Source organism: Mytilus galloprovincialis, chromosome 12, assembly GCF_965363235.1.
Source record: "Mytilus galloprovincialis chromosome 12, xbMytGall1.hap1.1, whole genome shotgun sequence".
Lineage (NCBI taxonomy): Eukaryota > Metazoa > Mollusca > Bivalvia > Mytilida > Mytilidae > Mytilus > Mytilus galloprovincialis.
In genome coordinates this window covers 64,988,890-65,015,496 of record NC_134849.1, presented here as the reverse complement: position 1 = coordinate 65,015,496, position 26,607 = coordinate 64,988,890, and the positions used below count along the sequence as shown (strand labels likewise).

The window sequence follows — 26,607 nt, the reverse complement described above, 5'->3', positions numbered from 1 at the left end:
TTATGTTCTCCTTAACAATTAAGAAGTTGTATTGGCCGAAGTGTTTTATTTTTAATTACAACTTCAGTCAAAAGATGCAGCAATTCAATGTAAACTAAAATAATTTCTTGTTTTGAATCTATTCATTGGTATGATCTTTTGTAAAAAAACTGTGCTCGTTAACTAATCTATTAAAGCATATACCAGCTTATTTTTAGAAACCAGTTTTACTTTTACAAATTGTGATTTGGATGGAGAGTGTGACTACATTTTTTTCCGAGTGAATATGATAAAAAATGTAAACAAACAAACTTCCTTTCTGACAAGACGTGAAGCTTGAGTTTCATATGCAAGGATATACAATGTGTAAATATTAGTATTTACGAATAAAAGATACTATCAATCATTATCATTATTTTTCGTTAAAAGGTTGAATTTAGCCTTACAATGCTTTTATTAAAAAAAAAACCAGAATAAAGTCTTTTTATACACATACTGTACCAATACAAATGTCGATGGAAATACATACATGGAATCAATATATCCTTAGATATACAGACACTTTACAAAAATTCTTGTTGTTGCATTGAAAACGACATTTTGAGACCAAATTCATATCTATGTGTTCGTGTTTTTCAAGAGCAGTCCAAGACATTCAACAGTTAATAAAAGTGGACTAACACTTACACTTTATAAAAAAGTATTTGCAAGGTTTTCTAACACTTACTCTTTATAAAAAAGTATTTGCAAGGTTTTCTAACACTTACTCTTTATAAAAAAAGTACCAGTCATTTGTATATGTTGTTTGTCTAGTAAATTACATGTACAGTATACATTCATGATGTCAACAATCTAATGTAAGCATAGACAATTTGTATTGAGACGAACGTACTAATAGTGAATTAAGCTGATTCATTGTTAACTATGCACATGTATATGAAATTTAATTCTGATTTTATTTTCAATGGGAATAAAAACTGGTCGGATTAAGTGTGTTAATGGTTTTTTGTTTGTTTGTTATTATTGAAGTTTTTTTTTTGTGGGGGCAGGGGCAGACCTCCTGTAGTAGATTTTTTTTCTTACATATAAGAAAGATGTGGTATGATTGCCAATGAGACAACTCTCCACAAGAGACCAAATGACACAAAAATTAACAACTATAGGTCACTGTACGTCCTTCAACAATGAGCAATGCCCATACCGAATAGTCAAATATAAAAGGCCCCGAAATGACAAAAGTAAAACAATTCAAACGAGAAAACTAATTTGTGTACAAAAAATAAACGAAAAACAAATTTGTAACACATCAACAAACGACAACCACTGAATTACAGGCTACTGACTTTGAACAGACACATACATACAGAATGTGGCGGGGTTAAACATGTTAGCGGGATCCCAACCCTCCCCTAACCTGGGACTGTTGTGTAACAGTACAACACAAGAACGAACTAAACAAATATGTTATAAAAGGCTTAACTCATCAGATGAATGCAAATAGAATTACATCCAACAAAAACAATGCATTTTTCTGATTCTTCTCTGCTGTCCAGTTGGTTTCTTACTCCGTTTTTTTATAAAAAGCTGCGCCATCGGGGCATGATACGGCTGTCGTGTTTTCAAAGAATAAAGTTCATTCTCTTATATGGTTTTGGCTTATTATATATTTCTAATATCACACTGGACGGAGTGTGATACGAAAAAAGTGATACGAAAATTTGTGTTAATTTGATTTGCTTATCCAGAATGATAAGACGATATGACGACATTTCCATTGGCTATTCGTTAGTTTATTGATGACCATCAAAAGTTACGACGATTTACATTTCATGTGCAACGATTCGTGGAATTCTTTAATTTGACACAATGAGAGTGTTGACCATAAGACAAATAGGTCTAACAACCTGTGAGAATGGGGAGTCGCTTGATATCAACTCTCGTTATTTAATTCAAATAAGTAAGTAAGTAAGTTATTTATTTCCTCTCGTTATTTAATTCAAATAGTAATATTAAACTCGCCGGAGCTTCGTTTATTATTTTATTGAAATTAAATAACTCGAGTTGATATCAAGCGATATTCATTCTCACTCTTTATGAAGTAATTTCTTAATGTCATATCAAAAATGTATATCTCTAATATTTATTTAACTGTGCATTTGTATTCAGATATCGCAGATCAAATTTATTCGTTCATTGTTTAATCATACGTTTTTTGATTGAGTTAAGTCTGCCAATTTATATTTTATCGTATGTTTTTCTATGTTGTGATGTTATGCTATTGTTTCAGAAAAAGGGAGAAGGTTTGGATCCATTAAAACGTTTAATCCCGCTGCAAATGTTTGCACCTGTCCTAAGTCAGGAATCTGATGTACAGTAGTTGTCGTTTGTTTATGTAATATATACGTGTTTCTCGTTTCTCGTTTTGTTTATATAGATTAGACCGTTGGTTTTCCCGTTTGAATGGTTTTATACTAGTAATTTTGGGGCCCTTTATAGCTTGTTGTTCGGTGTGAGCCAAGGCTCCGTGTTGAAGGCCGTACTTTAACCTATAATGGTTTACTTTTTTAAATTGTTATTTGGATGGAGAGTTGTCTCATTGGCACTCACACCACATCTGCCTTTATCTATATAATAAAAAAAACTAAAAGGGAGGTAACCTTAATCTATATAAAGCAGTCTCCAACGTTTCATGAAAACTCCTCAAAGCACTTTAAAAATATTGTCTGCAAACTGTAAAACCACCCCATTTTAGCTCACCTGTCCTCAAAGGGTCAAGTGCGCTTTTCTCATCACTTAGTGTCCGTCGTCGTCTGTTAACTTTCACATTTTGTCGTCCCGTGATGCTCGGATATATTTTTTTTTATACGTCTAGTGTTTAATTGCTGTTAAACAGATCACTTATGGACCAAGTTCATTATAGATAGATAGAGATTACTGTAATCAGCAAGAATGTTCAGTAAAGTAAGATCTACAAACAAGTTACCATCACCAAAACAGAGAATTTTTTCATGAATTCTATTCTTGAGTGTCCTTTGTTTAATATGCACTGCAACACATGTACATATACCAAGGTGAGCGACACAGGCTCTTTAGAGCCTCTAGTTTGTTTAATAAAATACCATAACTCAGAAACGTTAAATCTAAAATTTATGTAATTCGAAACGGATAATTATAAACTGTTACAATTCACCGAAGTTTCATGTAAATTGGTTACAGCGTTTTTGAGTTATTGTCCGACATGCTGACGACGGACTGACAGCGGTATACCATAATACGTACCGTATAAAAACTCCGTGGAAAAAAAAATATTATTAACTTTTACAACAAAAAATACCATTAAATTAAGTTGAAAATATTATGAATCCCCTGCACTATTTTCTAAAGACCTTTTCATAAAGGATCCAATAATTTCTAATTTAATACTGAAAAGTTGTGGTAGAACGTTAACAGAAAATTTGCATTAAATTGAAAAAGGTTAATTTTGATCCACGTAGTAATATGTTGTGGTGATTTATTGAGAATATATCATAATGATATTTTCATTCATTAAATTACATTTATAAGCTATGAAAGTCATTTTTTAAAGTCAAGAATACCTTTTTTCTTTTTCTTTAAATTTTCGTTAAAAAACCCGGACCATTTCTTTAAAAACCCGGACGGTTTCACAGTTCCTCTCGAAAGGCCCGGACAAAAACAAACACTGAAATTAATAGTTAAATACAAGAAAATTGTGCTTCTTTGATACTCAAAACATATATAGTATTCAAAATAAGATAGGTAGTCACGTAAAAAACTTTTATAATTACGAATTAGCAGTTAATTGCCCTATAATCGCATCTTTTATCACTCGAAAAAGCCTGATCTACACTCGAAAAAAAAAATGGACAGATTCACTCGAAAAACCACGATCCTAGCCGGACACTATACCTACCGTGTGTATCCTTGCACTATTAAAGTTCATCAAGGCAAAGCGTCTTCGTGATCAGAGGATCATAAACTAGTTATAATGTTTGTTCCGTAGGTACATTTTTTTGTGTACTTAATCACAATTCGACAGCAGTGCTGATGAGCAATTATAAGAATATAATTTTGCCGAATAATTCGTGCAATATAGCATCATACCGTACAACTAACGCTCATCATTTTGGGTTTTATATACATGTATTATACTGTTCAACCGACCCTTATCATTTTAGTTTTTTATGTATAAAAAAAATCTAAATGTACCGTACAAGCGACCCTTATCATTTGAGTTTTATACATACCGTACCACCAACCCTTATTTTTTAAACGTGTCGTTCAATCCGAACTTTGTCATCACTGTACGTTTTATATATACCGTACATCCGACTCATATCGTATAACCGGCTTTTATAATTATCATCTGAGTTTTATACACACCGTACAACCGATCCATACAATTGTGAGTTTTTTTATATACCATACAACCGACACTTATTAATTGAGTTTTATACATACCGTACAACCGACCCACAGCATTGTGAGTGTTTTATATACCGTACGACGACCATTCAAATTGATTTGATACCTACCGTACAACTAACCATTATCATTTGAGCTGACTGTATACATATCTTACAACTGATTCTTATTAATTGAGGTTAACACATATACCGTACAACTTGTCAACTTGTCAACTGAGTTTTATACATACCGTACAACTTGTCAACTGAGTTTTATATATACCGTACAACTTGTCAACTGAGTTTTATATATACCGTACAACTTGTCAACTGAAATTTATACATACCGTACAACTTGTCAACTGAGTTTTATATATACCGTACAACAGGCTCTTTTCAGCTGAGTTTTATACATACCGTACACTGACAGGGCTTAGTCAGCTGAGTTTTATATATACCGTACAACAGGCTCTTGTCATCTGAGTTTATACATACCTTGACCTATAATGGTTTACTTTTATAAATTGTTATTTGTATGGAGAGTTGTCTCATTGGCACTTATACCACATCTTCCTATATCTAATTGATGCAAACTCGTTTACACATACCTTTACTATATTTTTGTTTGTTTTTCGCCTACTAATCAGCATTGTAAAAGTGTAAAGTTGAATGCCAAAACTATATATAAAATGAACTAATCAGTAAATTAAAGAATATTAAGTAAGCAGCTGCTCCACAACAAATGTAACAAAAGCAGTCAACAGCAATCAGTTTTGTCGCGAATTCACTAACTGTGTAGATACTAGTACTGAAATTTTTATAACCCTCCCTGCACCGGTACCTAAGTCATCAGAAAATAACACAACACCAAAGAACAAATCTATTACACTGCACATCGTGATTGTAGGTAAAACATCAAGAATTTGTTGCATCTGTATCACAACGAAGGGCCGATTTGTTAAAATGCCAGAAAAGGCCATATAACATGGGTTAGTAACACAAGGTGTTCTATGACCAACTGATGCATGATGTTCTCCGGTTAAAATACACATTATCTTATCTTATCTTATAGACGATAAAACCTTAACCTGGACAAATATAGATATACATGTATTTAGAATGAGAAAAACAACATCCCTTTTGAATTTGTTCGATATTATTTGGCTTCTTGACAAGTTACGTGGTATGGTACCTTCTGCGCATAAAGGATGTTAACAATTAAACAAAATCAAATATAAAAAAATCAATAGTCTTGGCCTTGTTTTTTGTAGGAAAACCTGTTCAAGGCATGAAAATAGATAATGTGACGTATTTTCATGTACTATAATTAGCATCTATCGGGCTATTTAAAACATGATTTGCCTATCTTATATATCGAATGAAAAGAATCCAGGGGAAAATGGCCATGGCTCTTTCTTTGAACACACTCGCTCTCTCTTTCTTTCTCGGTATATATAATTATATACGTTTATTATTCTAAAAATCTTTACAAAAAAGTATAATACGCGCGAGGTAGTGGCATTAGAGAATGGAATGTTAATGTTAAAATTACAAACAAAGGAGACAATGTAAGGTTTAAATCAACGAGACAGCAACCCAATGACACACATAAGCAAAAGACACATACACACGTAGTTAAATATTTGAATTGTTATTTTGGTACAGATCGAAAAATCAACATTTGCGCGAAAGGAGGGACATTAACATTCAAAGTCTATATGAAGATAAAGAGAAGTGGTATGATGACAAATGAGACAACTTTCCACAAACGTTCAAATGAAATGGATGAAAGCAATAATAGGCAACCGTGCAGCCTTCAACAATGAGAAAACTCCATACCGTATAGTCGGCTATAAAAGGCCCCGACATGAAAAATTGAAATGACAAAACTACCTACCTGATTTATAGCAGAACAATTTTTGACAACCACTGCTTTACAGGGTTCTCACTTTGGACAAACATATAAAGAATGTGGCGGGATTAAACATGTTGTTTCCGAGCGCTTAACACTCACCTAACAGGGGACAGTTAAAAGTCACATATAATATTATCAGCACCAAACAGTCAAAACTGATCTGATCTTCTCCGAAACCACTTTTGTCATGCACTGAAATTCCAAGATATCTGTCTGTAAGTATCCTTTCATGCTGAATTGAGATTCAATACAGGGATGATTCCAGGTGTTTACAAATGGGTCCCTTGAATATCAAATTGGGAATTTTTATCCCAATTGGGAATTTTTTATGCATACAATATAAGACGAAATAATATATCATTTTCCTGTAAAAACGGAAAATGAATATTAAGTTAATTTCTTCTGTACACTGATTGCATGAAGAAATTATTGGATTCAGACCAGGGAAGTTGTAATACATGAATATCATTGCATATGATGCACTATCATCTTAACTTTGGTAAACGAGGCCTATTACAAAAAACACCACAAGTACCAGCTAACATAAACCTATGGCAGGCCCTTTAGCTATTTATTCGAATTTCAAATTATCTCATAATATATACGATATCTCATATAATATATAAGATTTATTTAAGATATCTTAAAGTATATGAAATATCTTATAAATATGTTTTGTATAAGATATCATATTAAGAAAATTATATGAGATATCTTATAAACTACATGTATAAGACATCTCATAAATTATTTCAGATATCTCGTGAACTATATAAGATATCTTATAAACTTTATTTGATATCTTTCAAACTATATCAAATATCTAATGAACTATTATATAAGATATCTTATAAAGTTTATGAGATATCTTGAAGTTAGATTAAATAGCAAAACGGCTTGCCATATTAACCAGAGAAAAAAATTTAAATATATTTGAAATGGAACTGGCCAATTGTTGAATTAAGAAAAGCAATTACAAAAGTATATATATATATGCTTAATTGATAAGTTATTTAAAGCAATTGAACCAGTGAACTTTAAAATTATTTGGATTATTTTCATATCTTTTGAAACAGTTCCATAATGATGACATCGTATTTTTTTTTTTTGGGGGGGGGTCTTATTTCATCAACATTATTTTCATCAACATTATTTTCAAAAACGCTCAAACTTTTGTCTTTTGCGGAAAAAAGAGCAAAATATAAAATAATTTCTTTTACAAAACAAGTTTTAATCAACATAACCGGCTCTGCTGGGCGATCTGCTTTTACCATTCAAATTCATTCATCAATGTTATATAAAATTTGCTCTTTGCCGAGGTCTGTTTTGACACCCATTTTGACAAAAAGCATATTTTTTATCAACCTGCTGAGCGATCTACTTTTACGAGACCACATACTCTCATAACATTTTAACTACAATTGAATCCGTCCGCTAAAATTGTTTACCTCATGTTGACATAATTAAATCGTAACGGTTGTTAATAAAATGCGATCATAGTCAGCATTTTTATCCGGATTTTACTATGTTTTGACGACAAACTATGAAAAATTATAGTTGCCTTAATCGGTGACGGAAACTTTTCCGGAAATACCGATTTTTGTTTTATTTTCCTGAATTGGAAAACATTTTTTTTGGGCCGCTGGCCGATTTGAGGGCCGTTAAGCGGCCCTAAACTATATAGTGGAATCATCCCTGCCCCTATTCCCTATTCGTTACCTATTCGTTACCTATTCCCTATTCTCTATTCGTTACCTATTCGTTACTTTTTCCCTATTCCCTATCGTTACCTATTCGTTACTTATTCCCTATTCCTTATTCGTTACTTATTCGATTTTTAATATCCTTCCCCCTTTTTAATTGTTTATACTCTTATATCTGGTAATAGTTCTAAATTTGTTGAGGTAAAATGATCTTTTTATGACCTATTTATATGTGTTTGTGCTCAACCGATCCTTTTACTTTATGTTCGATACTCATTTGTTCCTTATTTGATTTTTATACGTTCTACCTTTTAACTGCTTTATGTCCGTATGTTTGAAGATGGATCTTGGTTCGAAGGGATGAAATCACCGTGTTAGCGCTTGCATAAAAAAAAGATATGATTGCCAATGAGACAACACCCCACAATAGACCAAAATGACACAGAAACTATCAACTATAGGTCAATGTACGGCCTTCAACAATGAGCATAGCCCAAACCGTGTAGTCACCTATAAAAGGCCCAGACATGACAATTTCAAACAATTCAAACAACAAAACTAACGGCCGTATTTCATATACAAAAAAATAAACGGAAAACAAATATGTAACACAAAAACAAACGATAATTACTTAATTTCAGGCTCTTGTCTAGGGACAGTAACATACTAACATAATGTGGTGGGGTTAAACATGTTAGCAGGGTGTACATCGTTTTGGAGCATGCAATTACCTTGTTTAATTCGTTCCATTACTCGCTTATAAGAGGTTTCCAGATTTGCTACGTATCAGGTACGGTTGGTACGTAACACAACCGTTGGTGTTGTTTGGGAGGTTTCATTTAATGCATGAGATTATTGTATGTATCATGATGAAAATAAAGAAACAAAATTGCATATCAGTGATAAAAACCTTAATCTTTTATTTTATTACGATTTCTCTGCTTCTAGAAAACCTTGCACGTAATTTTATACGATAAAATTTATTTTGTGCACAAGAGAATGAATCAAACAGTCCTTACTGGAACTGAGTTGCCTCGACCTTTATATTCTAAAAATAGATTTGCGTTTCTGTATGGCTATGTTTTTGTTTTCTGTATATAGTAAGAATAGGATTGGAATAAAGAATGTTTTCTAATACTCAAATATAAATTGGAATAATTAGAAATTACTTATTAATAATATCTTACTTGTACCTTACTGGTGTCGTTAATGACTACATAGACGGATCCAGGGGGAGGGGGCTTGGGGCCCGCCCCCCCCCCCTTTTCGTGGAAAAAATTTGGTTGATTATATAGGGAATCACTGAAGCATGGATGGAGCGCCCCCCCCTTTTTATGAAAAGTTCTGGATGCGTCACTAAACTAGTACACGTGCTTATGGCAAAAATGAGTTCAAAATTGAGTTGATTTCTCATTAAAATATTTTTTTATTAATTAAGCTATCTTTTCGATCATTGGAGCAACATTTTTTTCATAAAACGCAACACACATTGTAAAACCATCGATCTATCTTTTTCCTTATATTTTGTCACTGAACTTTTTAATAACATTGTTGATCATATTAATTACGTAAAGAATAAATATAAAATTTATGACACTAACGAAAACCATTTTTGTCGAGCCTTCGACTTTTGTCGAAAAAGCGAGACTAAGCGATCCTACATTCCGTCGTCGTCGGCGTCGTCGTCGGCGGCGTCCACAAATATTCACTCTGTGGTTAAAGTTTTTGAAATTTTAATAACTTTCTTAAACTATACTGAATTTCTACCAAACTTGGACAGAAGCTTGTTTATGATCATAAGAAAGTATCCAGAAGTAAATTTTGTAAAAATAAAATTCCATTTTTTCCGTATTTTACTTATAAATGGACTTAGTTTTTCTGCGAGGAAACATTACATTCACTCTGTGGTTAAAGTTTTTAAAATTTTAATAACTTTCATAAACTATCCTTGATTTGTACCAAACTTGGACAGAAGCTTGTTTATGATCATAAGATAGTATCAAGAAGAAAATTTTGTAAAAATAAATTTCCACTTTTCCGTATTTTACTTATAAATGGACTTAGTTTTTTTGCCAGAAACAAAACATTCACTCTGTGGTTTAAGTTTTTAAAATTTTTATAATGTTCTTAGACTATCCTGGATTTCTACCAAACTTAGACAAAAGCTTGTTTCTGATCATAAGATATTATTCAGAAGCTAAATTTGTAAAAAAAAAATTCACTTTTTCCGTATTTTACTTATAAATGGACTTAGTTTTTCTTCCAGTTAACATTACATACAGTCTGCAGTTAAAGTTTATAAAACATTTATTAGATTCATAAACTATCCTGAATTTTTTACCAAACTTGGAAGCTTCTTTCAATCAAAAGACAGTATCGAGAGGGAAATTTTTATTGATGTTTTTCCTCATTTTTGTTGAGTCTGCCATTAACAGCAGAAGTAGGCGAGACACTGGGTTCCGTGGAACCCTTACAAATTTTTTAAGTCGAAATATTTATCATCACGATGTTACTTCATCGTGTTCGCTTATTATTATTATGTCACTAGATATTGTCGCGAGTAAAATTGTGCATCGCACGTGCCAGGGAGTAGTATAATATAATCTACGAGTGGTAATGTTAAACCAATATCCATCCATTAATCCTTTTGTCGTACAGCATTGCCAAAAAAACTTCATACAACACAGCGTATTTTGTTCACTGATAACGGCAATAATTTGACGCTATATTTACACTTAGTCTAATGCAATATGAATATGTCTTTCTAACTCTTCGTAATGTTGTACGGAAAATACTATGTTGCTATATAATGTCTTTTGCACCATTTACAACTGATTTATGGACTCAAAATTAAGGATCATTTTCATCGGTTAGTAAATGTTTCTAGTATGTAATTTGTTCAGGTTTATATGTACTAGTATCATGTATACGATACTACTTAAAATAGTTAACTCCAGTTTTTATGAGTTTTCTCTCTCGGCTAACTGCGAAAAAGATATATGAACAGTTGTGTTAATAAAAAGGACATGTTTCTAAAATTATTGAGCATATTGATTTAATGAGGGTTTTTTTTATAAAGAAAAACTTTAAGACCGACGGTAAAGATAATTGTCCAAAAAGGAAGGATGCATAATTGTTCAAATTGAAGATGTAAACGACCTTGTAATTTTTATAATTTCTTTCCGGACGTCAGATTTTTTTTTATCTTTATTTAATTCTTCAACATATATTATACAACAGATATATTACATATAACACAAAATTATCACAAGCCAATGTTATTTTAAAGTATAATGACATACATAATCAGTACATTAATTAGAAATCAAACGTTTTGACACCTTCGCTTTTTTGTAACAGAGTATTAATTTTTATAAAGTATGTCTCCCTGGACTTTTTTTTTTTTTTTTTTTTATCTTAATTCAATATCCATTGACAAGAGTTTTAGACCTCACGCGTCCAAACAAAGATTTCGTTTTATATTAATTTTGTCATTTTTCTTTTGTTATTAAGGTCATTTTTCTTTTGTTATTAAGGTCATTTTATTTTGTTCAAATTCATTTTATTTGATCATGTTTTCTAAAAACTTACCAAATAAATACAAAACTTTAACATTTTACAATGATACATAAAGTTATTACAAACAAAATTTATAAAGTTTTAAATTTGTTTTGTAATTAAGCTTCTTTGTATCTATGTAGTTTCACGGGGAAATAACTTTTAACTATAAATCTTTCGTACCAACTGTTACTTGCAACGGTTGCTTGAAAGCATAATCGAGTGCACACACTATTGTTTCCAACGAATACAAGAAGAAACCACATGAAATTAGTCCCAAATTACAGCTAAAAATTCTCAAAACAGTTCTGCATATGATTCCTAAAACATGTGTTGATATAAAGTGTATGCATCAATAATTTTCAAAAGTTAAATGACGGCTCCCACTTCGTACTACGGTTGGTACGGTAGCAAATCTGGAAACCTCTATAATATAAGCGAATTATAGAGGTTTCCAGATTTGCTACCGTACCAACCGTAGTACGAAGTGGGAGCCGTCATTAAACTTTTGAAAATTATTGATGCATACACTTTATATCAACACATGTTTTAGGAATCATATGCAGAACTGTTTTGAGAATTTTTAGCTGTAATTTGGGACTAATTTCATGTGGTTTCTTCTTGTATTCGTAGGAAACAATAGTGTGTGCACTCGATTATGCTTTCAAGCAACCGTTGCAAGTAACCGGTGGTACGAAAGGTTTATAGTTAAGAGTTATTTCCCCGTGAAACTACATAGATAAAAAGAAGCTAAATTACAAAACAAATTTAAAACTTTATAAATTTTGTTTGTAATATCTTTATGTATCATTGTAAAATGTTAAAGTTTTGTATTTCTTTTGGTAAGTTTTTAGAAAACATGATCAAATAAAATGAATTTGAACAAAATAAATTGACCTTAATAACAAAAGAAAAATGACAAAACTAATATAAAACCAAATCCATGTTCAGTCTGTGTGCGTGAGGTCTAAAAGCCTTGTCAACGGATATTGAATCAAGATTAAAAAAAAGTCGAGGGAGGCATACTTTCTAAAAATTAATACTCTGTTACAAAAAACCGAAGGTGTCAAACGTTTGATATCTAATTATTGTACTGATTATGTATGTCATTATACTTTTAAATAACATTGCCTTGTGATAATTTTGTGTTATATGTAATATATCTGTTGTATATATATGTTGAAGAATTAAATAAAGATAAAAAAAAATTCAGACGTCCGGAAAGAAATTTTAAGAAATACAAGGTCGTTTACATCTTCAATTTGAACAATAATATGCATAGAGATATGGCTGATATCGTATTTACTTGACATCCTTCCTTTTTGGACAATTATCTTTACCGTCGGGCTTAAAGTTTTTCTTTAAAAAAAACCCTCATAAAATCAATATGCTCTATAAATTTTAGAAACATGCCCTTTTTATTAACACAACTGTTCATATCTCTTTTTCGCAGTAAGCCGAGAGAGAAAACTCAGAAAAACTGGAGTTAACTATTTTAAGAAGTATCGTATTCATGATACTAGTTCATATAAACCTGAACAAATTACATAGAAACATTTACCAACCGATGAAAATGATCCTTAATTTTGAGTCCATAAATCGTGTAAGTGGTGCAAAAGACATTATATAGCATCATAGTATTTTCCGTACAACATTACGAAGTGTTAGAAAGACATATTCATATTGCATTAAACGAAGTGTAAATATAGCGTCAAATTATTGCCGTTATCAGTGAACAAAATACGCTATGTTGTATGAAGTTTTTTTGGCAATGCTGTACGACAAAAGGATTAATGGATGGATATTGGTTTAACATTACCCCTCGTAGATTATATTTTACTACTCCCAGGCACGTGCAATACACAATTTTACTCACGACAATATTTACAAATATTAATGTAATAACAATATCTAGTGACATAATAATAATAAGCGAACACGATGAAGTAACATCGTGATGATGAATATTTCGACTCAAAAAATGGTTTTGGTTAGTGTCATAAAATTTATATTTATTTTTTAAGTAATTAATATAATCAACAATTTTATTTAAAAGTTCAGTGACAAAATATAAGGGAAAAGATAGATCGATGGTTTTACAATGTGTGTTGCGTTTTATGAAAAAATGTTGCTCCAATGATCGCGAAAAGATAGCTTAATTAATAAAAAATTATTTTAATGAGAAATCAACACAATTTTGAACTCATTTTTGCCATAAGCACGTGTACTAGTTTAGTGACGCATCCAGAACTTTTCATAAAAGGGGGGCGCTCCATCCGTGCTTCAGTGATTCCCTATATAATCAACAAAATTTTTGCCACGAAAAGGGGGAGCGGGCCCCAAGCCCCCTCCCCCTGGATCCGTCTATGTAGTCATTAACGACACCAGTAAGGTACAAGTAAGATATTATTCATAAGTAATTTCTAATTATTCCAATTTATATTTGAGTTTTAGAAAACATTCTTTATTCTAATCCTTTTCTTAATATATACAGAAAACAAAAACATAGCCATACAGAAACGCAAATCTTTTTTTAGAATATAAAGGTCGAGGCAACTCAGTTCCAGTAAGGACTGTTTGATTCATTCTCTTGTGCACAAAATAAATTTTATCGTATACAATCACGTGCAAGGTTTTCTAGAAGCAGAGAAATCGTAATAAAATAAAAGATTAAGGTTTTTATCACTGATATGCAATTTTGTTTCTTTATTTTCATCATGATACATACAATAATCTCATGCATTAAATGAAACCTCCCAAACAACACCAACGGTTGTTTTACGTACCAACCGTACCTGATACGTAGCAAATCTGGAAACCTCTAATACGTTTGTTGTACGTTGCACCTTTTAGAAAAGGATTTTCAATTGTGTTATTATCTCTGTTGGTAATAATGTGTTCTTATAGATGAAATACCCCTATTATCGCGTATGTACTCGTTCCAGCGCTCGGATAATACCCTGTTACTTATTCGTTCCTTATTCGCTTTTAATGCGCTGCACCTTGAAATACGTTGCACCTTGAAATAAATCGTTTTTTAATTGTGTTTATGTCCAGTGGCGGATCCAGGGGGGGGGAGGGGGGGGTTCCGGGGGTGCGCACCCCCCTTTATTTTTGCCGATCAATGCATTTGTATCGGGACATATGTTTTGCACCCCCCTGCACCCCCCCCTTTGCCCTGGGTTAGCACCCCCCCTTTCGAAAATTCCTGCATCCGCCCCTGATGTCTCTGGTGGTAACAATGTGTTCTTAGAGATGAAATGACCCTATTAGCGCGGTTGTACCCGTTCCAGCGCTCGGTTAATACCCTGTTACCTATTCGTTACCTATTCACTTATAATATTAATACGTTTGTTGAACGTTGCACCTTTTAGAAAAGGATTTTCAATTGTGTCCATGTCTCTGGTGGTTACAATGTGTTCTTAGAGATGAAATGACCCTATTAGCATGCATGTACCCGTTCCAGCGCTCGGTTAATACCCTGTAACATATTCGTTACCTATTCACTTATAAAACGTTTGTTGTACGTTGCACCTTTAAGAAAAGGATTTTCAATTGTGTCCATGTCTCTGGTGGTAACAATGTGTTCTTGGAGATGAAATGACCCTATTAGCGCGCATGTACCCGTTACCCTGTTACCTATTCGTTACCTATTCACTTATAATACGTTTGTTGTACGTTGCACCTTTTAGAAAATGATTTTCAATTGTGTCCATGTCTCTGGTGGTTACAATGTGTTCTTAGAGATGAAATGACCCTATTAGCGTGCATGTACCCGTTCCAGCGCTCGGTTAATACCCTGTTACTTATTCCTTACATATTCGTTACCTATTCACTTATAAAACGGTTGTTGTACGTTGCACCTTTCAGAACAGGATTTTCAATTGTGTCCATGTCTCTGGTGGTAACAATGTGTTCTTAGAGATGAAATGACCCTATTAGCGCGTATGTACTCGTTCCAGCGCTCGGATAATACCCTATTACCTATTCGTTATCTATTCGTTACTTATTCGCTTTTAATACGTTTGTTGTACGTTGCACCTTTTAGAAAAGGATTTTCAATTGCGTTCATATCTCTGGTGGTAATAATGTGTTCTTATAGATGAAATACCCCTATTAGCGCGTATGTACTCGTTCCAGCGCTCGGATAATACCCTGTTACTTATTCGTTCCTTATCCGCTTTTAATGCGCGGGGTATACGTTGCACCTTGAAATAAATCGTTTTTTTAATTGTGTTCGTGTCTCTGGTGGTAACAACGTGTTCTTAGAGATGAAATGACCCTATTAGCGCGCATGTACCCGTTCCAGCGCTCGGTTAATACCCTGTTACATATTCGTTACCTATTCGTTACCTATTCACTGATAATACGTTTGTTGTACGTTGCACCTTTTAGAAAGGGATTTTCAATTGTGTCCATGTCTCTGGTGGTAACAATGTGTTCACCATGTTTTAAAAGGTGCAACGTATGATACACGTATTATAAGCGAATTATAAGCGAGTGATGGAACGAATTAAACAAGGTAATAGCATGCTCTGAAACGATGTACACCCTGTTAACATGTTTAACCCCACCACATTATGTTAGTATGTGCCTGTCCCTAGACAAGAGCCTGAAATTAAGTACTAGTAGTTATCGTTTGTTTTTGTGTTACATATTTGTTTTCCGTTATTTTTTTTGTATATGAAATACGGCCGTTAGTTTTGTTGTTTGAATTGTTTGAGATTGTCATGTCTGGGCCTTTTATAGGTGACTACACGGTTTGGGCTATGCTCATTGTTGAAGGCCGTACAGTGACTTATAGTTGGTAATCTCTGTGTCATTTTAGTCTATTGTGGGGTGTTGTCTCATTGGCAATCATACCACATCTTTTTTTTATGCAAGCGCTAACACGGTGATTTCATCCCTTCGAACCAAGATCCATCTTCAAACATACGGACATAAAGCAGTTAAAAGGTAGAACGTATAAAAATCAAATAAGGAACAAATGAGTATCGAACATAAAGTAAAAGGATCGGTTGAGCACAAACATATATAAATAGGTCATAAAAAGATCATTTTACCTCAACAAATTTAGAACTATTACCAGATATAAGAGTATAAACAATTAAAAAGGGGGAAGAATATTAAAAATCGAATAAGTAACGAATACGGAATAGGGAATAAGTAGCGAATAGGTAAAGAATAGGGAATAGGGAATAGGTAACGAATAGGGAATAGGGAATAGGGAATAGGGAATAGGGAATAAGTAACCAACTTGACGTCCATATATATAGTTTATATGTCAATTAACAGGGTGTGGTGTATATGGCAATGCGATAGCAACCTAACGAAACAAAATACCAAAAAAAAAAACCCACAGGGATGTGGTGTGTATATCAATGACATAACAGCAGATACAATAACAGGGATGTGGTGTAAACGTTCATGAGATAGCACTACAACACAAATATCCCGCAGACATCTTTAAACTCAATAACAGGGACTTTGTGTATACCTCAATCTGATACCAACCCAATAACACAAATTAAATATAGCCAAAACACATCTATAGAGTCAATAACAGGGACATTATGTATACGTCACTAAGATAGAATCCCAACGACACAAATTAAATAACCAAAACACATCTAAAGAGTCAATAACAGGGATGTGATGAATGAGTCAATGTGAAAGAAACCCTACTACATACATTTCCCACAGACATTTAACTAGTCAATAACAGGATTATGGTATAAATTGATGTGAAAGAAACATCGACACAAGTAACCAGAACACATCTATAGAGTTAATAACAGGATGGGACAGCAACAACAAAAAAACATCCAGAAAAAATATATAAAGACAATTCCAGGGATCGGTGAATACGTCAATGCGATAGCAACACATTCATCCAATTTGTTACATTGATCATAGGAATCAAAAAGTTGTAAAATTTATAATTTATACAAAATGATACCTTGTACATAACATATTACGTCTAAACGTCTAAACGTCATGTTACAACTTTATAAAATTCTCCATCGGATAACATGTGGTTATACAGGGCTACATTTTGTAACACTATACTATAGATATACCTCGTCTCAATCGAATGTAATGGCTTGGCTATTTACATCTTTACGACAGACAAAATAGCTGATCCGAAAGGTACAGTCACCATCTACTTGCCACTACAACCCTAGATAAAGCCGACATCGAAAGGCTTTACATCGACCACCGACAGTTATATATGAATGACATTAATGTAGTCACTGTGGTCGAATGGTCCTCGGCTCTGGACACGGTGCAGGCGGTGTTGCCATGGTGTCACAAAAACGGGTTCTAATCCCGCTGATGGAAGAACAAACATTTTCTAACGCAAATTTGCAGATCTAACATTGTTGGGCTAAACATGATATATATAACCGAATCACAGACGAATACGTCTCTACAATGACACAACTTAAATTTTACACTTTTTTACTATTTTTTTTATTATTATTCTAAAGTTTTACGAATATTTTAATGAGGGACTTTCCTTTCAAGACGGCCAAACAAGCGATTGATGTGTTTAATTATTTTTTATTACTTGTATTGGTCCTCGCGATTGTACATGTATGTATTACAAAAGAGAAAAGACAAGTCCCTGTTTCAAGGACTAACTAATCAAAATTCCACCATTAAGGGCTTACAAGTTAAGAGCAATTCTCTGTAACCACCAACCATTTTATATAAGGGGGCTCGGCACGCATAGTCACCGATTTTCCAAAACTTAGCCAAAACATGTGATCATGTAAAAAAGTAAGAAAAATGCATACCAAAATGGTGCTAGGCCATGGTTGCCATTGCAACCAAGTGAATGAGATTTCCCGTACATTTTGAGGAATTTCGCATCGAAAAAACAACTACTTTGCAGTCATTCGTAATCAAAACCAGGTTTTATTTAATGATATTTATAAATATTTTTCAGAAACATGAAACTTAACAAACAAAATAGCATTGTCATATATAAAAAATATTTTTGCTGAATATTGTCATAACCGCAGATTCAGGGATAATTTTTCATTGTAGTTGAGTAGACAAATTTTACACATTGTGCATGAGTAAAATAGACATTTTTGCACCCACCTCCATTTAAGCTGTGGTTATAAATAAAAAGTATCAATTTTTCAAGTCAATAAATTATAACAAAATGTTTGGGATATTGGGTTCTATGATGGTTGCTATGGAAACAAAAAATGTGTCATTTTTGCCTTTTTACCTCTCAAATGTGGCCAAGCTATTAAGATAATCCCCAAAAAGTAATAACAATTGAATGACTATGATGTGGAAACTATTGGCAATTAAATAACCATAAAATTGACCCGAGGTCAAAGGTCATTGATACCTTGTCCTTTGACCTTGTGTATATTAATTGAATTTTGAAAGGAAATGTAATAGAAAGAGGCATACTATACATAGAGAAAATGTTCAGGACGTTTAATACAAATACGTATAAAGACACTATAACTAATATTAAACATGCAGTTTTCTTAAAGAACACTTGTATAATCCAGAATTGTAAATCATATATGGCAAATTCAATTTCATGAGACTGATTACACATTCAAATACAATAATTAAAAGATATCGTCCGATGAGACAACTCTCCACAATAGACCAAATGTTATTTTTAAGACAGGTCTTTTGAATCTACAAGAAGAAGAGAAAAGGAATAAAACTGCTAAGAGAACGACCAGTTTATTTCTTTGGTTGGGATTGACCTTTCGGGAAAGAGTTTATGCACATATAAAAAAAGAAGATGTGGTATGATTGCCAATGAGACAACTCTCCACAGATAGAACAAGAGGCTGTCAGATAGACAGCAAACCGGATTTTCCTGCAGAGGTCTCATTTTGTCATCAGTAACAATATATTAAAATTTGATAAGCATTGATTGAACGGTTCATGAGTAAATGCACAGACAAGACTGGAAACGCCATTTTTTCAATCTTTCAAGAACCATAATTCCTGAACGGTAAAGTCCAAATCGTCAGTATTGAACTTGACCTCCATTTTGTTCTCAGTAACAACATTACAATTGTAAAAGCTTTGGTTGAATAGTTCATGAGTAAATGCACGGACAACATTTGGCTGTCGCCCGCCCGACCGACCGACCGACCACCGTACATCCCAAAAATCAATAACCGATTCTTTTCTTCGAAAATCCGGTCAAAAACCTGACAGGAGCTTAAATAATCCGAGTGAAGGGATCTACCTTTTATTTATTTGCCGGGGAGTTCCGCACTGAAAGGATGAATTTTAACCTTTCTTTTGTCTTTTTTGCTTTTATCTTGAAAACATTAATAGATAAAGAGAAACATTTAATATAATGATTATCAGCAACACCAGCTACAAAAGTAAATAAATAAGAGTTCATGATTGGTACAAATGTAATAGGGGTCTTGGACAGAATAAAAGGATTCGTCAAGTTTAAGATGCTTTATTCATACGACATAAATAAATCAACCCTGAAAGTACACAAATAACAAAACGTAAATACATAGACAGTACAGTGTACAAAGGGATATAACTCTAAATCATAAAACGGAAAGTACATGTATAAAATACGATAAACTAGCTCTTTTCTGTAAGAATACAACCAATACTATTTAAGTGTATATATTATAAATATATGAATTCAATCAAACTCAATTACAAACCAAGTCAGGATTAATTACTACATATGTCCAATTATATTACGCTACTCATTCATAGATTTATGAATGAACTATAATTTCTTACTATAATGTTTACATGTAATAATCGACATACAGGTAACTACTATTCACAAGACACAAACAATACATATACTGAACTAAAATTAAAAAGACAAACACAGACAATACAGTAAACTCAAAAATACAAGTAACACTGAAATTACCATGTATATGGTACAAAGGTCTATCTCCTGAAACATCACCAGATTAACATAATAGGAAGATATTCTGGTCCTGTTAAAATACAAATACAGTATAACCTACATAAGTCTAATGAACTAGCTATGTCAGCATAGCATTTATAAACAATAAGTAAAATAACACTGGACACTTTTAATTTGCAAAACACTCATTTGCAAATTCGCCGCCGCCTCAAACAAAAGCTACAATATCATGTATATGACCAAAATATGCGGAATTACATGGGATTCAATAATTTCATTGGTTTTCTACTATTTCTTTCATATTTATTTTGCAATTTGAATTATAAAAACATGGGATTTTCAATATCCCATGGGACAAGGCAAAATCCCATGGGATTGACCATTATCCCATGGGATTTTGGTTAAATCCCATGGGATTTTTTTTGGTCCCATGGGATAATTGTAGTCCCATGGGATATTTGTTGTCCCATGGGACAAAAAAAAATCCCATGGGATTTTTAATATCCCATGGGACAAATTAAAATCCTATGGGATTCTAATTGTAAATATATAGATATAAACATACAGTAATGTGTATGTTACAATGTATTCTATTTGGTAGTAAATTATTATAATATGAATCTTTTTAATTGAATATCTTTTTTTCTTGGGAAATGTTAATTTAGCATATTGTTCTATAACTGTTCAAAACTAAACTTTTAAACAACAAAGCAGATAATGAAAGTATCAATATATGTTTATTCATGAATTATAGAATAAATACTACATGTACTAGTAGCTATTTAAGTAAATCTATTTTTTTTTTCACAATTTCCCTCATCACAAAACATTAATAGTTTCTTATCATCCAGCATTGTTTGATGGTATAGTCCACTTTTCGGTCATTCAGCACAGAACTTTGACATTATTTTGGTTTCAATATTTTTTTGTATTTAAAAGAACTTCAAATCATTGACTGAGTGATGAAAATATAACTGATCCAACTTTTGTCTTTATATTTATTCTGGTCTTGTTTTTATGTTTTCTCCATTTATTCTAGGTGGTGAATTTCAATCCTTCTGAAAAAGAACCAATAAAATCTAAAGTAATGTATTATACTGTTAAAATCATATTATTGCTACATGTATGCAAACAATTTTGGTCTCTGATGGAGGGTTGTCAAATTAGCAATATACCACATCTTCCTATTCTAATACCATATAACAATCAATTAATTTGTTCTTCTTCATAACATTTGGGTTTTTTCCCAAGTTATATACATAATATATATACTGTAAATTCAGAATTAATTCAGAGTTTTTTTATTTTATTGCGAAAAATGCAACGGAGTTGTAAACGCAATAATTTAAACTCGCATTATGAAATATTTTTATATATGGATTAAACAAGATTTTTCTCAAAATCGTAAAATTTAAAATCGCATTTAAGTCTAAAATGACAGAATCGCAATAATAAATGCACGCAATATTTATGAATATACAGTATAAAGATCAATGTTAAAACTGACAACTATAATAACATTCCATTATTCATAATCTTCACAAGAATTTGCAATATATTATACAAAATGTAGACAACAGAAACAATATTTCTTTAAGCTTTTGAAGTTCTGACAGATTACAATTTGTGTTTTATTTCAATGAAAAAATACCTTGAACTCTTTGAACATATTGGAAATTATAACATTGATACAAAAAAATTATGTATGTTTCATCCTTATTTTTTGTGTTGTTGGCTTGCTGTCTCATTTTAATATACATTTATACATACATCAATAATCTTCTTCTTTATTAAAAGTAAAAATGGGATATTTTTGATTTTGATATCCCAAAACATTATAGTTCTATCAAATAACTTATTACCAAGTTCAAAAACACCAATGACTGTTTGATATTAATTTTAAGACATGTATCAATGTTCCAGACCATATCAGTATTTGGATCTTACGTTTACGGTCCAGAACTTACAGTCCCACCATATTTGTACAGTCAGACCATTTAAGTATACTTGTACTGTCTGGTACCATCTCGACCAAACATGTGTTTTTATTTTAATTGCAATTAAACTTTTTGTATTAATCTATTAAAGTCAAAGATTTGAGTTATGTTGATCTGTACTGTACATTTGTTTCTAATAAACTTGACCAACTTCTTAAAATTGGGCAGACTGTATGCGTACAAATACTTGTATGTTCTGGAACATAAACATGATTAACAAGCATTTGGCAGGATGTCATGCTAAAATCCCATTAATATTAGTACTAAATTTTGAGTATATACATGTAAATCCACAAGTTACTTACTGAAATTCATGGCGAACACTCACAAACAGCTTAAAGAGGATACAAATTAGAGGAAAGACTGGACAGATGAATGCGCTAACACTATCAAAACAGAGCATAAAACTTACCGATAAACAAGATGTTTTACATTTATCCAGGAGCAGGATAATTGAAAAGTTTTTTTTTCTTTCTCTGCCATCCATCATTTAACCTTTGAATTCATTCATGCAAAATATGAAAATCTGCAAAGGTAAGACCTTGAACCTCAGCTTATCCACATTTTGAATTTTGAACTGCATACTTGTCCTTTTCATCTTGCTGACAACCTAAACATAAAAAAATGATAAAAACATAATTCTAGATTGACTTTGCGTTTTTATTTTTGTTGGTACATGTACAAACAATTTTCCCAACTTTAAAACGAAATTATCATCACCAAAAAGGAGGTCATACTAACCTCCAAAATATTTAAACAAACCGAAATTATTACTTGATTGAAAATCTTGTCGTAAATTAATGGCATAGACATGATAGATACTCTTATTTTTGAAAACTTGATGTCTATTGCATACTTATATTTCTTTGTACGAGAGTATGCATATTTAGATGGACTCCATGGACTTTAATGTTAAATAAGCATGATTAATTTTACAGTTTTTCAGCTCTGTGTGTACATTTTGAGAGAATCTTGCAATACTGTATATTCAGATATTCAGAACTTATTGTGAGGTTTTTATTAATACAACTGAAAGCTGTATCTCATTTTCATTTCTGATACATATTTATGAGCTGAAGACCAGTGCTGAAATCTTCTCACTGCATTGAAGACCCATAGGTGACCTTCAGTCATTGTCTGCTCTTTGATTGGGTTGCTGTCTCTTTGTCAAATTCCTAGTTTCCACTTCCCATTTTATAACATGTATGCTGATTTTTCTTAAATTACAATATTCAATCAAGCAATTTTGTCCATTATTGAAAATACTGTAAGCAAAAATAAATGCACAAAATATTTAACATTGTTATATATGTAAAAGGCTTTTTTTTAAATTCAAAACAGTTGCCTTCACCGTTAATTTCCTTGTTTGATTTCATATTTTTAAAGCCTTTATAGCTAGCTAGATGGTATACCGGGGCGGATCCAACCATTTTAAAAAGCGGGAGTTCCCAACCCAAGACAAAGGGGATGGTCCTATATTCATTTGATTTGTTTTATTGTCTCATACAAGAATATAGATGGTTTGAGGGTGGGGAACAGGGATACAGATTTTTTTTCACCTAACCACTGGGGATCTCAACCATTTAAAAGTTTCTCAAACATGTAGGGGTGGACCGTGGGGTGACCCCAATGGACTCTCCCTATATTTCATTTGATTTGTTTTATTGTTCTATACAAGAATATATATATGGTTTAGGGGTGGGGATCTTGACCGTTTACAAGTTTTCAAACTAGAGGGGGTGGGACTTCCCTTGCACATTCTCAAATTGAACAGGGTGGGGTAACCCCCAAAGACCTCCTTTTAATTTAATTTCATTTGTTTTATCGTCCCATTCAAGAATTAATATGATTTAGGGGTGGGGATCTGTACCGTTTACAAGATAATAGCATATTCTCAAATTGAAGGGGGTGGGGATTACCTCCCATGGACTCACCCTCCCTCCCCCCCCCAAATACCTTTTAATAGGTCCCATTGTACAGATAGTTTACATTATTTTCCCTTGATTTACACTTTAGATATATACACTACACAGGTGTAATTTTTTTTTAAAAGATAATACAACTGAAGACCACAGTAGTCAGGTAGTGGATCCAGAATTTTTCATAAGTGGGGGCCCACCGACTGCCTAAGAGGGGCCTGCTCCTGCCATGCCACAGTGATTCCATATTTAATCAACCAATTTTTTTCCCAAACAGGGGGCCCTAACTCCTGATCACCCCTTTTTTCCCCTCATTTCAATCACCCTGATATAAATTTAGTTTTATCACTTACAATAGGAATGGTTTGAATTCCCCAATAATTCTTATACATGTATACCATTAATATCAACATATTTCATTTTTGATAAATGAAAGGCAAAAGTTTTGGTAGAAATGGATAGTGGGAAGCTTTCAGATTCACACCATGCCGGTGGCTGTGTTCAAAGTGCTGGGTTTTTATGACCCTCGTTGTTTGCGGACTAACTATTTAGGCCAGTGGTGGATAATAGTGTGCGTGCATTAATCTTCTATACCTTCTTAATCAATATATTCAAATACTGACGGCAAGTGTTGTAATGTATCAATGTCTTATTTGAAATCACCGTGCTGGAATAGGATCCCAGTTACGGTAACCAGTATAACACCGCACAGTAGCATCAAGCACTCTAGGTAAGCATTTTTTAATCTTTTCCAAATTTCCACAGTTTTCTTTCCACATTTCATTGAAAACTAAGCTACATCTGGCTTTCAAATCTTGACTTAAAACTTTCTGTCCTTGTTTTTTCTTTTCACGTGTCGAACCATAAAACATGTTCAAACTAAAATTTGCAGAATTACTTTGTCGAAACTGTGATCTTCCGAGATGAATTGGGTCAGCTTGGCGTTCAACTTTCCACAACGGGTGTAAAACTTTGAGTGCATCATTTATACCTTCTGCTCCACGTCCGTCTCCATCTGTAACTGCATACTTTACCAGCACATTTTGCCTATCAATCTGAAGTCCAATTTCTTTACCCATGAGATATTCACTTAAAGGGTTGGTTGGCTTAACATTGGCTGTACATGTACCAGCATGTCCATCTGGACAGGTTACATTAAGTCCCTTTCCTTTAAGCCAAGAACCTGTCCAGCAAAGTTTATTGTGAAAAACTGATGCAACAATGAACTTATGGTCAGTCACTTGCTCACATGCCAATGATATTGCCTGGGAAGCATTTTGTCCGGGTTTTTTTGTGCTTACTATATGCATACTGTTATAACGCGTGTCGATTGCTACAGGAATATGTGACGGCTCTTTTACACCACGAATTCTGTTAACTTCTTTCACAGTTTCAAGTTTTTTCTTCATATCATTGTCATTTAACTCTTTAATCTCATTCGCAACAAAATTAGAATGCCTCTGCAGTGTTCTTTTAGTGGGTGGTGGTATATTTAGTCCTGCGGCCATCAGAAATCTTCCTCTTTTTATTCCAATAGGAGTCTCCTGTAAGGCAGATACAAGCATGCGGGTTAACTCTCCAGGGTTAGGTCCACGTTTTGGAGTTTTAATTTCATCGAACAGGTTAACACATGGTGATGTAAACTTGCATTCTGTACATTTATATATGCACTTTACACAAGATCCATACTTAATTAACTTTGTCAGTTCAAAGTTTGGGTTATCACATTTAATGTCTTGTAAATTGTGAAATTTAACAACTACATTAAGTAGCAGAGTAACTTTATTCATCTTAACAACTCTATATGACTCATCTGTAACATGTGTTTCATCATGAGACTCAGATTTAGCTTCTTCTTTCAGAACCTTCAAACATTTTGGCTGTGGACGTAATAACTTGGCAGATCCAGGATTTCCCTCGACATCTGGTAAACTGTAGGAGGTGCCGTCTTGACCGGATTTAGCTACAAGTGAGAACTTCTCTGCATCTAGCCTCTTCCATTGTGTATTAGATGAACTTGGCTGACTGTTTGAAGACTGTGTTTCATGCTTTATTCCCTTGTTATGGGGTCTGTTACCCGCTTTGAAGCAAGATTTACGTCGATTTTTGCCACCTTTCATGTTAATTTACAGTACCATTGACTGATAATTTATGATGTTCTACATTTTCTTGCATTATTTATATCACTGGAAGATGCTGTCAGCTTC

At 33.0% G+C, this 26,607-nt stretch overlaps 1 protein-coding gene and 1 long non-coding RNA gene across 2 annotated transcripts in view; one reads left to right on the top strand and one right to left on the bottom strand.

Moving 5' to 3' along the window:
- The window catches only part of LOC143054573 (uncharacterized), a 422,571-nt gene that overhangs the window by 100,732 nt on the left and 295,232 nt on the right, over window positions 1-26,607 (top strand). The gene's annotated exons all lie outside the window — the stretch shown is intronic.
- Window positions 21,259-25,069, bottom strand: LOC143053430 (uncharacterized). The gene is made up of 3 exons (XR_012971345.1): window positions 24,995-25,069; window positions 22,894-23,091; window positions 21,259-21,542 (listed from the first exon to the last, which is right to left on the bottom strand). It is a non-coding gene; the product is annotated as an uncharacterized LOC143053430 (long non-coding RNA).